This window comes from Myiozetetes cayanensis, unplaced genomic scaffold (assembly GCF_022539395.1).
Source record: "Myiozetetes cayanensis isolate MyiCay16 unplaced genomic scaffold, myiCay2020 scf2-11, whole genome shotgun sequence".
In the NCBI taxonomy this organism is placed as follows: domain Eukaryota; kingdom Metazoa; phylum Chordata; class Aves; order Passeriformes; family Tyrannidae; genus Myiozetetes; species Myiozetetes cayanensis.
Genome location: NW_026087411.1, coordinates 67,650,399 through 67,665,072, shown reverse-complemented (window position 1 = coordinate 67,665,072; position 14,674 = coordinate 67,650,399). Strand labels below are relative to the sequence as shown.

General features: G+C 37.6%; 1 long non-coding RNA gene across 1 annotated transcript in view; it reads left to right on the top strand.

The window, feature by feature from the left end:
* Positions 1-1,619: 1,619 nt before the first annotated feature.
* LOC126640259 (uncharacterized) overlaps positions 1,620-14,674 on the top strand; it is a 33,395-nt gene continuing 20,340 nt past the window's right edge. The window contains exons 1-3 of the long non-coding RNA XR_007628965.1: positions 1,620-1,770; positions 2,355-2,500; positions 4,069-4,223. This is a non-coding gene — a long non-coding RNA (uncharacterized LOC126640259). The remainder of the gene's footprint in view (positions 1,771-2,354; positions 2,501-4,068; positions 4,224-14,674) is intronic.

The following is a 14,674-nucleotide window of genomic DNA, read 5'->3' as shown; positions in this document are numbered from 1 at the left end:
ACTAAATAGATATAGGCGGAGTCTATGTATCAAGATAAAGCAGTAGTACAAATACAACAAACTCTTTCAGGACTGTAGGACTTTGGAATCACTGAAAAATTTTACTAGTATCGTCTGATTTGACTTTCACCCAACAGGGACATCTTTCTACCCTGAAACACAGATACATAGCCTAGTAGTGATGCAGCAAGGACACTGACTTGCTTACTAGTGACTAGAGCTTCTAAACTTTGATTAAACTTTTACTGCACGTTAAAGAAGTCAAAATCTCAGGAGACCACAGTGCTGTAAAAGCACCTGTGGCTGCATCTAAATAGACTCAGGTTTGACTCTTCCGCATCTATTTGGTCATCAACACACTCCTTTACATGGGGTTTTGGCTTTTACCATGTTGTGCTCACTGAGACATTGTCTGTGGCTGCTGCAAGGGATGGTGTAAGTCAGGGACAGCTCACTGATGGTACAATGCAGACTATCCTGGGATGGGAGAAAGCTTGGGTGTATAGGAGGGAGTCCTGCTGCATTCTTCTGTGTGAAGACTGATGAGTAGGCCAAATAGCATTTGATTTGTTATCACAGAAGTGGATTTTATGAATGCTCTAACAAGATGGCTCTGTGCCCAACACAGGCTATAGTCTAAAAGTCTATAGTCTAAAGCCTAAAAAGCAAGAGATACCACGTAGACATAGAAAGGACTGAGAGAAAAATGTGAAAGACAGAATCTGTAGTCTGTGATCTCAGCACACTGGCTGAGCTTTCCACTGAAAACATTTCAGCATGATTTTTGGTGTCTACATGTTACAGAGATTGTCAACAGAGACTGTTGCAAATGATGCTACATGAAGGCATCTCTGGGCCTTCTAAATAGTAGTTACCTAAATAACTGATAGAGAGTTGTTTTTACTTCAAGCTGATACTAAAATAAACAAATATGTGGTAGAATCATCTGATTAATCATTACTTGCTTATGACTGTTTCTCTGAGACAGAGAGGAAGAGACACATACCTGCCTGCACACTCCATGGTTAAGGCTCTACTCATGCCTAGGTGACTCACAGTCTGAATGTGGCTCAGATCCTTAGTTTTGTACTCTGTGAGCTAAAAGGGGTCTTTGAAATGGCATCTGCCTGTCTTTCATTCACCAGACTGAAAGATCAATCACCAGACTGAAGTCATGTGTCAGCTTGAGTAAATGGTCCCCCATTATGTGGTGACACAATGCCCCTCCCCCCTCCATGAGCTGCACTGTGATCTCAGAAACACTTTGTTAGGCCTCAGACTTGATGAACAACATCTGGGTTAAGCTCCTCTTGAGCTTATCAGAAACACTGTCTGCTCCCAAGAATTTATGTTGTCTAACAATCCCCTGTTTTCTAACCAGCTGCCCTGGAAAATTATTTTTCTTTCCTGACTAACAACCCAAATGGAACAACAGTGTTGTTACTGAACTTTCAAGGAAAGTTACTGACCTGAATTGAGGTCAGGATGGAAAATTGCTACGACTAAAGACATCTCTCTTGCAACCCTATAAATAGTGGTCCTCAAGTAAGACTCTCAGCTCTCCTCGACCGCAGTGGGCTGTGACCAGCAATCTCACTCCGAGTGGCACACCTCTCAGAGCCAGAGGACTCCATTTGCTTTACCTGAAGAACTGCTGCCAAACACCAACAATGGAGCCTTACTCCTCAAGGCTCAACCCTTCACCTATTGAGAAGATCTAAAGACATCCAACATGAGTATGTCACTGAACTTGAGGGGAATTTTTCACAGGTACATATTTGTACATACATTCCTGTGCATGTGAATGTGAATATGCTATAGTAAATATATTATGAACGTTGCAGTCTTAGATTCTTAAGTACAGTAGATTCATAAGTTAGGCCTACAAAAGAGTTATGGTTGTGCTATAGTAAATTCTATACATTTTTTTCTTAAACTGTTTAAATTGGGCTATCGATTAAGTGCTATTAAGTGCTGTTAAAACCTTTAGGTATGAACTGTTGGTCAAGTTTGGTGCAAAGTTTGGCAAGGAGGTCCACTCTGAAGCTTATGGCTCAGTGGAAATGTCCTTAATTCCTTTTTATCCTAACCTTGTCCTATCCTTTACTTTTTTTCATCCCCAGCCTACATGGAAATAATTTTAGGTGTATTTTACTTTTAGAATGATAGATGTTAGATTTTAGTCTATTTTTTTCTTTATGTGCTTTAACCATTTAGGAATTAGTAGAGTGAACTTTGCCAATAAGCTTTGTTGTGCTTTCACTTTTGCATTAAACCTGTTTATGTCGATATCTTTTGCTGGTGATTCTTTGAGCGACCTAAACAATGACAGACCAAATCCTACCCTTTCTCAGCAGCACTCATAATGACAAAGAAACAGAGGAACTCCAATGTTCACAAAGTGCAGTGGACTGCAGATATCTCATGTGAAGGCACAGGATGACCAATCCTTCCCTGACATCTCCCATAGATGGTTGAATCTTCCAGCGTCTTTCTGCAGGTAGGTATGTCTTGGGGAGGAACAGGGGACAAGCTAGTCTGTACAAAACAAAAAATTTATAACATTTATATAAATTCAATTTAGTGAAGATTAGTTACATTCTTCAAAGGGGATGAGGGTGATGATTTCTATTCCTGATACATTTTGCCTTTTCTCATTGAGAATTTGCCTGATCTGGAGACTTTTATCAGAATGCTATGAATCCCTGTGTAGTAGGATTAATAATTAAAGTACTAATATATTTTTAACTTTGAAATTGCATATGCAGTCATAACACAATTCCACAGAACCTTCTTAGCCTGCCTGCTGTAAAAGGGGACCTATGATATTTTCATGAATGTTTGATATTGCAGATAGGCAGAATAGTTCAGTTCTTAATGGTGCCTAATAATAGCATTGCAAACAGTTTTCTAAGGAGGAAAGCTGTGTTGCTAAATTTATATGGTGTCACCTATCCCACCAAAAATAAGCCTTCTGATAATTACAAGATTATTCTGTGTACAACACGAGCAAACACACACACTTGCACACACATGCACTAACACACTCCCTCACCTCTTTCTCCCTCTGCTACAGACACTGACACAGCAGCAATGCATGATGCTCATCTTTTAAATGTGTAACAACTTCAGCCTCACTGAGTTACCATTTTCCCTCCACAACTGTATGTACCTGAGTAGATGATGAAAAGGAGATAAATAGTGAAGGATAGAGTAACCTGACATTTTAATCACTGTTATTGCTCTAGTCACATTTCAGTGTTTTGCTGAAGAGGAGAAACTGGAAAGAATGAGAGGTAATGAGATAAGGAGAAATGCTTGTCATAACGTGCCACTTCTTATCAGCATGTTCTCGTCTAAACAGACACCACATATTTCTTTCAACACTCTGTACATTATCCTTCATACAAATATGCTAGAAATGAGGGAATAATTTACAGGGGGGAAAAAAAAAGTACAGTAACCTTAGAGTGTGCTTTTGTTGTTGCTCATTTTTCAAAGTGTTGTTAATGATTGTGTACGTCACGTGAGGTTGCTTCTGCTTCCTCTCTAAAAGAATATAACTTCCAAATCAGGAAGGGGGTAAGAGGAAATCACTGAGGCTTCAACTTCATGGAGGATTAATCAGGAGATGATTAGTAAGTAGGTGACCATAACCTAAGTAATCTAAGAACTTTTTTTTTTTTTTCTCCTAGAAGGGATTTATTAAATCCAGGAAATCTTTTTAGCTATTCAGATTGCTATGACAGTTAGTGGCTCAAACGGGAAATTTCACCAAGTTCTCTCATCAGATAAGTATTTGATGACCGGGCTTAAAAAGGACACAGTCAGATTCCTATCTAACTCAGTGTGCCAAGGCTACAGGCCAGAAATGATTTTGCCAAGCCTTATCTTAAAAGCAGACAGTCACATTCCTGACCTATGACAGAAGGAGCAGTCTCTCCCTAAGCACTCTTTGCTATTTGAGTATTTTTACTTAAGCAAATGTAGAAGAGACAAAACCAGCTGGTTCATTTATTTTGCCAGAATGTCTTACATAATTGTTCACACCCATCTTTTTTCCAACAGCCCAAATGACAGAACATTTGAGGCATCCAAATGAGAGATCTCACGGAGTCTCCATCCATCTCTAATGCACAACAGAGCCACAGTCTGCAGGGAGATGCTCTCTAACCCTCCTGGAAGTGGCTGTAGAACCAAGGCATTCCTCTGCTTTTCAAATGGTAAAATTTATTGCTCTGTACAAGAGCAAAAAACAGTCTTTTTTTTCGTAATAAAGGTCTCAGGAAGAGTATGTTCTTAAGAATTCTTTCTCTTCAAGACTTGGTTTTGTGGTTATCTTTATTGTTTTTCTAGCCAAAAACTTTCCTGATTTGGGGTCAATTCTGTTTTATAGGACTTTTTTATTTTTATTTTATTAACAGGAAGACAGAGTTATTTTGACATAGACAGTGAGGTGTGTGGATATCCTGAAAGAATCTGTCTTTTATGGCTCTAATCTGTCTGAGGATTAAAAAGTTATATTAATTAATTTGAGGAGTTTCATTGATTTTGTTGTTCATTTATTTTCCTTTCAATTTAGACTGAATTCTTCCCAGGTTCAAGAATTGTTTAATATTCATTACGCTTTAAAAACCAAATCTTTTTTTTGTTGAGACTTCTACTAATGGATATATTTACATCATATTATGACTTCACAGCTGTGAAGAGGCATTATATTCCTGTTGCCAACAATTATCTCACTTTATCCATAAACTGTTATGAAGTGATAGTAATATGATATTCAAGAAAATAATATGATGTGTCTTCAATGCACCCAGGAAATACAAGTTTATCTTATTAAACAGTTTGAGTCCCAGCATTTTTGAACTTTTGTAATGATGGCCTGCTTCTCTTATAGGAAAGAAAAGTATATTAATCACTGTGAAATGATTTAGAATACTTTTGTCAGGGGAGCCCCTGGTGGTCTAGTGGTAAAGGCGCCGCGCTATCACCGCCGAGACCCGGGTTCGATTCCCGGTCAGGGCCACTCCCGGGCAGGTGGGGCTCGTTAGCCCTTAAAGGCAACCCACCTACGTCCTAAGGACCTCGCTGCCACCGTCCAGGGTCGCTTGGCCCCGGCAGATGAACCTTAGGATTAAAGGGTGGGCTCAGTTCCGCGCACACTGTGTCTCACCTAAAAAATCCAATGTGCAGGCTGGAAGGTGGAAAGACCTTCCCCGGATCTTCACTCGCGAAGACTGGCCATTACTTTTGTCAGGACAAGCTTTGAGAAAATTTTTCATTGCAGTGTGCAATTACAACTTAACCATCTTTGAACGTTTGTGGTAGCAATGTTCATGGATGTAGCTCACCTCAGTCAAAATATTTGTTGAAATTGTTTTCCAAATACATATTTTGTGTCTCTATAATGACATGAGCTAAAGCACAGCAGGACTCCCTTTCCAGTTAGCATATATGTTCTACACTGAGAATTGCACTCCCTGATGAGTCACAAAATACTTGGATTTGGAGTCACTATTGAATATGAAAAACTCTAAAGAATTTAATAGACATCGTACTAATAGCAGTCTTGTGTTTATTAGATTTGCCTCCCATTATCTTCCCTCTAGCAATTCACACAAAGTTGTTTTTTTCACAGCACTCTAAGAGGCTCTTTGCCTCCTTTCCAGCTAATGAGACTTTATACTGCTTTACAGCAGCTGGAAGTGTGTGCCTTTCTCACATGCATGCAGACTTGCACCATCATGTGTCTCAGCTGTGTGTGATTTGCCCTGCAGAGTGGGTCTTCTGCTGTGGGATATAATCTGAATCTGGGAGAAGGAAGGAAGTTCAGCTCAACAGGTTCCTGTTTTGGTTTCATGCACTACTTTCCACTAGGACTTCAGTCTGTGTTAAATGTGTATTATAACACTATAAAATATACTAAGTTCAAAAGAAACCCTAAAGGATGGAGGGGCATATGTGAAAAATATACCTAAGTGGGGACGGTGTTTGTACTTTAGTTTGTTTTACAGGCTTAAATAAAATTCCTCAAATATTTTCAATCTTGTGTTCAAAACACTGTAAGCAAAATTTTCTCTGACTCTTCATGATGAACTGTTTAAAATGTCTTGTGAATTACAGTACAGTGTAAGTACTGTACTAGATGCAGACAAATGGAATTTTTCCCACTGAAATATGCATTGATTATCAAATGATAAATCCATGGCTGTTTATCTACAGGGAAAAAAACATTGGATCTCTATTCATTCTCTGCAAAATTTTTCAGCAGTCTTCAGGGAAATATAAAAGACCACTGTACTCCCACAAAGGCCCTATGTCTATAGAATTAAAAAAAAAAAAAGTTTCCTTCTTAAAAATTAACTAACATTATCCCATGTTTCATAATCATGCCCACATATCTGAGAAATCTTTGCTAATGGGAATCTGAAATGGAGAGTAAAAGTGCTGCTCTCATTTGATTTTTGTCTGGCCTAGCCAATAACACAGTAATTGATTTTACATTACTTTTCAGTGGCTTAAGGAGCTGTAATTAATCTCCTTACAGTTTTGTTAAATGCAAATCCCATAAAGCTGTCTAATATGCTTATGAGACCAAAACACCAGGCCAGTGGCTTAGAATCTGTCCCATGCTGCTAAGAACACCCCTTTGTGTAGCTTTTAATGATGAGCTTACCAGCAGGAGTGGTGAGACGGTGAAAGCTGAATTCTATGATTTAATGATCGTGTCTTACACAAATGCTATCAAACATAAACACAACAGGGAAAGATTTTAATTTTGGCTGGTGTTCAAGAGTTGTTGTTTGTTATAGGATGGCCAGTTAGAGATAATGAGTGTTTCTTCTGGCCTAATGTCATCTCGGCAGAAGATTCAAAGGGTTTACACTGGGGCTTCCGGTTACTGTCAATGCTCAGAGCTCTGCAGACATCTCTGAATATGGAGGATGATAGTCTCGAATTTTGAGGTGAAAAGAAAGGTGTTAATACGAATGCTTACTTGCTAATTTTCAAGTAAAGGATGTTTTTTGCTAACCTAACCTGAAGACCCAATGTGCCAATTTACCAAAGGGGAAAAAAATCCTTAGCTGGAGAAACAAAAGACATGCTATGTGATTAAAGGATACTGAATCATTTGCTATTTTTTGGTAGAAATTGCATAGAGAATGCAAAATTAACATGTATACATTTTTATATGCTAAGCTTTCTAACAGGAAACCTTTAAATAGCATCAGTAAAAAAATAAAAGAAAGATCTGACAGGAACACATAGCAGTCTCAACGCTGAATATAGATTTGGCTCCTTCAAGTGTGGATTAAAGTGAGCTTGAAATGAAATAAACAGAACAGCTTCAGAAGTGTAAAGCTGAAGGGAAGTCATCCATCACAATGGAGGAATGTTTGATCTGATGTACAGTAGTTTAACTCACAAACTTCATTGCTAAAAACATCTATCTCTGTGCTCACTGGAAGTTCTAATAATACAAGGCATGTCCTGAAGAAATTCAATATGCCAAGTAATTGTGAGCATCAGTCTTATGGAATGTGTAAAAAATAGAAACAGTGGACATCTAGATACATTCTGTTTCTTCTGTGCTTGACGAGAATGAAAAATAAGTCCCATAACAACACTTACATAAAATGTCTCAGTTATTTAACAAGTTTTTATATGATATTCCATTCTAAAAGAGGATGTTTAAATGTTTGTTTCTTAACTGTATGCTGATTGGCAACTGAATGTTCATGGGAACTTTCCTGTCTTTCTTCTCCTTGTTCTAGACGCTCCAGTCTTATTAATCAATTAAAGATTTTTATTAAGCTTATTACATATTGCAATTTCCACAGTATTCAGCTGTATTGAGGAATCCAGTCTGCCCCAGAGGGCTTGTCTTCCAAAAATATTAAGCAGGCGGTAGTTCAGAAATAACCTGAGATAACTGGTTATGTTCAGCCTTGTGACAGATTATTTTTAAATACCTAGTTAAGTGTCATCCACAAATAGGCCTCAATAACAAATCTGATAATTTTATCAACTTGGTTTTTTCCTCTTCCTTTTCAATCATTTTAATTTATAATGTGTGAACAGAGTATCCTCCTTCCAGGCAACAAAAAAGAAGCTATTTTGACACTTTCAGGGTAGAAAGAAAAATGCCATTTTTTCCTTGGAGAACATAGTTATCATTTCTTTGATGCTTCAAGGTTAATTTCTGCTGTTTGAAAGAGATTACACTTTGACTATGCTGCATCTTGACCTCCAATGCACCTGTAAAATGCAATGGCCTAAAGAGAATTTTTGGTAAATTCATAGCTCAATTGCAGCATGAACAAGCACTCAAATCTGGGGTACAAGTCCTTCTCCAGAATATATATATGAGATGCAGAAGCATGAAAACAATATGCACAAATCTATAGACTGATAAAGATGTAGAAGAATAGACAGCTAAATAATCCTGTACTACTGAGTAGTAACTGTAAGTAAAGGCTACACTGACAAAGAAGTAAGGTGTCTTACAAAATCATGTTGAAAGAAGTTGTTGTAACACTTTATCATAGGATTTCTTCATATTCAAATTAGAGTGAAACATAAAGATCATATTGAATAACATAGTTTTAGTACTTCCATAACAATTGTAAACAGAAAATTTTCAGATTTCTCTGAATTTAATACATGTGTTTTGTGATTTGTTTTGGGTTTTGATGAGTTTTGGGTTTTTTGGTTTTTGTTCTTTTAATTGTGGCTATAGATCTGATGTTTTCAGACTTGAAAACATTGATTGGATGATCATCTTTATTGGAGATAAAAATTTGCCTTGGTAAAACACACAGCCTTTCACTTTATTGATTTTTTTATTTTGATGTCTTCAGACTTCATGAAAGTGGAAAGGGTGAGCTTTGACCCCTTCTATTTTCATGAGTCACTGATTAACTCTCATCTTTCAACAGCTGGCCCTCAAAGTCCATGGGGCAACAGCCATAAATGTAGAAATGGGTGGGTTTTCATATATATCTATTGTATATGACAACCATAATATTTAGCTAGATATCAAAATACCTGAATAGAGAAGAAAGACCATGTTTATTAAAAATATACATAGTGAATCAATATCAGTAATCTTTTCAGAAAATACTTGGAATTCTTAAGTAGTTGTAGATGCTTCTTCTTCCAAATACTTTTCCCTTTTTATGTGTTGTTTTTACATATCTTAGTGTAGACAGTAACTAGCTCATTTATTACTTATCTCTACCTCAATTTCTTTACCCATTAAGTAGGCTTTCAGAATATTTAGACTACAATTTCCTAGTCTATGTTTTTAGTAACACAGGCATATACCTTCTTATGAAAAAAACACAATCTTATTCTCCTGGAGAATGTGATTAGTTTCAAAGGTAGATGCCAAAGCCATATTTTTGTTTTGTCTTTTGTCAACTACCTTCTAGCTGAAGAACCACTTCTTTTTAGCACAAATCTTCCAACCAGCTGTCACCAGTGCACACAAGAACATTACCACCCTAAAGCTTGTCAGTTCAATTTTGTACTTATCTTCATCACTTGCTATCTTATGGAAAGTCTCATTACTCTTCCCACTCCTCTAAGTCAGGTCCTAGATCAATACAACAAAAGAAGTATTACAGCTTCCAGAAGGTAAAACACCCAAAGAGTTTTAATTTAAAATTCCATCTAGTGATGCCTTAATGTCACCAGACCATAGAAAGCTATGATGTAGGCAGTTTTAATACAGTCATGAGTTAACACATGGAAGTGTCGAACAACCCAAAGAACATTTAAGCTCAGGAAGGAAAGGGGTGAGATCTGTGATGGCTACAGTGGTGCACATATTTATACAGGCTGTATAGTCAGATGCCTCTAACAGAATTTTCTGGAAAACAACAAGGTTAACAACAAGCGTGACTGATAGTTTGTTCCTTGGTGTTGCTTAGGAGGGAAAAATGGGTCTTATTAGTGCTCTTATAGTAGCATTAATGGAGGTGTCACAGTAGAAGATAGTTTACGAAAAATTTAATGAATCTGGACATTTTAATACATGCTTACTGCTGTAAAAAATAAGGTTTACCAAATTAATCAAGTTGGTAATACCACATAAAAGGTATTTCATGAAGGCTTACGTTGATAATATTTTAAAGGATCAAGCTGCTTTCAGTGACAAAAAGCATCAAGCTGCCTGAATTACAAAACCAGGTACTATGTCAATAACAAACACAGAAATAAAAAATTGACCTCACAAATTAGACTAGTTATTGCAGTACTTACAAACAGTACAGAACCTTTATTAATTCTGTTCTTGTTGTCCATGCACCCTTCATAACTCACACAGGAAATAGGGAAATCCTGTCAAAGGGTGATGGTAGCAGTATCTCACATCATGACTGTCTGGAAGCCTTGCCCGAAAAGTTTTATCTTAAAAACCATTGTGTCTTAGTAACAGAGAAAGACTGAACATTAGTAGTTTCAACAGCTGCTGTATTAACAGTTGCTAAATGCAAATAATGAATATGGTAACTAGCTGAAATGCAGGCAGGTGTCTGGCATCTAAGTTTATTCTGTAACCCAAATCTTTCAATAGCAGAAAATGTAAATGAGAATACTGACGCATTTTGTGTGGGGCTTAACAGCACTAACACTGCTGGACTGCCCTGAAAAAAATCCAGCTTTACTCATCATCTCTATTCTGAGTTTGCATCTGTCTGTCATCATAAACCTAAAAGCAGCTCTAACACCACACGTAGTAATATTTCCTAACCACTTAAATTTTTAAAAGGTAAGTTGCAAAGATCATGTTAAGTAATTTAATACCTTAATAGGAAATACAAAAACACAGCTACAAATGTACACTCTTTTTTTGTCACACTGTTTTTAATGTGTATCTCAAGAAGCTAGAGTATGAATTGTGTGGCTGGAGTCAGAAATACCTCATAAAGATGAAAAATATAAACAAGTGGCTCAGGTATATCCTCTTGCTGAAGATCCCAGCTGTGATGGTCTTACCAGTTGCTGGAGGATTGGCTTCTCCAGTTAATTAAGGAAAAATGGAAAATATGGCAGAGTTTCTTAAGGAATATAGTTATGACTGACAGAAAAGACAGTATAAGCATAAAGGAGCTTCCTAGTGATCCAAGAGAGAGGGAATAATCCTTCCTTGTCACTGCAGATGAGTTTGTGTTTCAGCTCCATTCAAGTTATAGAATATCATAGTACAATAATTGACAGGAAAAGCAGCAGATTCATCATTGCAGAGAGCCATGTACAATGGATAAACCAGCTCTGGCAAACAATTCCCTTAAGAAAGGCGAAGAAAAGACAACACCTGAGCTGAATTTAAAAATTATTTGGCTAATCTTTTAACGTATGTTCAGCTACGTAGAAAATCCCTCAGCACTCCTGCAACCAATTAAATATGTCTCCTGCTTCACGAGGTCTCCCAGTCTAACCAATTAACATATATTATTAAATTGAGAGTAATTTTTTTCAGCTTGTATTTAACACTGAAGTATGTTGACTTTATTAACTGACAGTTTTTGATTGCTTGAAAGTTAATCTTTTTTTTTTTCCCAGTAACACTAATGATATTTTTTCTCTCATTCTATGAACTCTGACTAGTATCATGATAAGATGTATCATCTTATTTGAAGCTACTGCAGAGTAGCTCTTAATATAACTGCCTATCACAGGGAGGTCACTCTGTGTATGAGTGGATCCAAATATTTGAATGTTTTCATTGCTTTCCAAATAAGCCTAAAAGACAGAAGAATTTTGTATACATCTTGATATATGGCAGAAAACATTTCAGAAGCTTTCCCCCTCACAGATAGCATGGCTGTCAGGACATGATTGTTGGAATAGCCACTTCAGTACCTCTTACTGTAATTTGCAAAGAGAAATACAACCATGACAGGAACAAAGGCCTACTAAACAGTTGATAGGATCAAGAAGGGATCTGGTAATGCTTCTTTACACAGAAACCATGAACAACAACTCCTTAAAATTAGTGTCTGTGGAGTCAATCTCAGTTTTGGGGGAGAAGCAGCCATATATTGGTGTCTTCAGTGTCTTGGTCATACAAGCTGAAAAGATCTCCTTTTTTTTTTTTCTTTTTTTCCTTTAATCTTTTCTTTTAATCTGCTTTATGGTAAATTTACTGATAAATACAAGATTTATTGAACCATTTTTCCAGAATCAGTGCTTTAGACATTCAATTAATATTATATTAATCCATATTAATTATTGTAATCATACATTCTATGCATTACCAATAAATGCTCAAATGCAAATGTGGCAAGTTATCTTTTGATCTTAAAAGATTTCAGTGATTTGAACATGAATTCCAGCATTTGAAAAGCTCATCTCGAGTGGGTTTTCTTCTCTTTAAATTTAATTTTGAGATTAGGATTCCAAACCTTAAAAATTTAGCTTATTGAAAGAAAGTCATCACAGTCCACACTTACAGTGAAACAAAACAGAATTCAATACAATAATATATTACTTAAATACCCAAATTATATTTTCATCTAATTCAATGGGAATGTAATCCACATTGGAAACTGGACCTGAAAGAAAGAAACTGGTCATCATTAATTCTTGGGGTAAGAGATGAATCAGCTCCATGTTATCTTCATTTGAATTCTAACATAGAAGAGCATAACTTAGGTTTGAACATGGACACAGAGATGTGCACAAGAGCCATATGTTCATTTCTTGCCTACTCAGGACTAAGATGGTTGCAATTTTCAAAAATTGTAGCTCATTTTTTGTTGCTTGTTTGTTGTTGTTGTTGAAGAACATTTACACAGTGATAAAGCTGCAGCTACCATTTAGGATTCCACCTCCAGTGCTTTCTTGTACCTTTAGGTAATAAACTTTGGGCAAACATTTTTTGTATTTCCTATAATATAGCTCTCATATAATCTATTGTGGGACGGCAGTTGACTCTCCACTGAGTTTGTTGGTTTAGGCCTTCTTTCCACCCTCTTTCTGACTTTAGTGTGTTGTATGATAACTTCCTGGTCCCTACTAGGCTAGTAAGGGACAAAATAAACTATTCAACCCAATCTCTGCTTTCCCTTATACCTCTTCATCCCACTCCCTTACAACAGACTATATTAAATCTTCCCTGTACAAACCTTGGCCCTGTCTGTTCAGATGCAGCCCTTGCCCCCCAATATTCTGTAAATGTTTCTGATGTCAGTCCCCAAAATTGCTGAGCCTAATGCCAACTCTTTAAGTTCTCTTTTACCCTGAAGTTTTGGACCATTTCCTTTTGTCATTGGTTTATAATGGAATTTGATTTTTAGACCAAGAGTAGTGTATTTGAGCTGTGTTCTTGCCTTGTCATTCCTTTGATGCTGACATTTCAGATCAGCACTATCTGGCTGTGCCTGTTTCCTGTTTCTTGTTATTCTGTTAGAGTGGGCTGTTTGGAGCTCACCCAACAACTGTGATAAGGTATCTGGAAATGTGTTTTGCAAGGTAACGTGAAGCTGACATGCTTAGCTGAGACAATTAGCTATTGTAAACTGCAGCCAATGATTAAACATCATGGTGTCTTACCTTGGGTACTGACAAAGCAACAGAGTGACCGACTGGATGAAAGCACCAGTTGAAAGATAGACAGTAGAAGCAAATGGGAAGGCAAAGAATTATTGTGGTCTGGGATCTAGGTAGTACCTGCCTAAGGTGACCTCTCTGTGAGGCAAAAATCTCTTGCTGCCCTTCAGAAAAACAAATATAGCCCATGGGAAAGTGACAGATCAAGATGAAACCAGTGCAGGTGTTGATCCAAGAAGTAATGAGAACAAGGACAGAACTGCGTAGGTTTGGGGTGAGCAACCCTTGGCCGCCAGGAGTCTGACCAGATAAACTCAGAGAAGATGTATTCAGCTGTGACCAGGTGCAGTCAGGGGAAAAATAGTAAGCATGGGGGAGGAGGGGACAAAGATGCCAAGAGGTCAGAAAATTTCAGGGGAGCTGAGGCCACACCTCCTTCTTTCCTGGAACCTCTTCCTGTGTTCCTCAGGAGTACAGTATCCACATTCCCATCTCAGTTCCTTTTCCCCACTCTCTCTTCCCTTTGGTGCTATAGGCCCTGCTAAACAGCAGTGTCTCACATCCAAGTATCCCTATCCTCTTCTCAAGTTTCCAAGAATTGGCATATAGCTGGGGGAGGTCCTGCTCCTCATGTGGGGAAATCTCGGGCCCAGGCCAGGGAAAACAGCCAGAAAAGAGTTTAAGAGGAAGAGCTATTGTTGCCAGGAAATGTCTCCTTCCCATCTTTCCAATTGTCCCTCCTGTGTTTGGCAGTAGCACCAGAAACCCAATTACAAAGATGAGGTGGGGATTTGTCGATCATCCTGGAAAGGTACAATTTTCTTTCCTCAGGGATACTCAGAACAGGCAGTTTGCCATCCCATGTTTGCTGTAACACTTTTTTGTATCCTGCCTCACTCTGGGATTTCATAAAGTTGTATATCTACCTTATATTATTTCATAGAATCATGGAATTGTTTGGATTGGAAGGGGACCTTGAAGATCACCTGGGAAGGCTATTTGCCATAGCCTGTCCACATATCACAGTGTTATCAACATACCATGTAATGGTATGAGGTTGTGCCAGGAAAGGTTAGATATTAGGAAAAGGTTTTTCACCCAGAAGGTGGTTGGT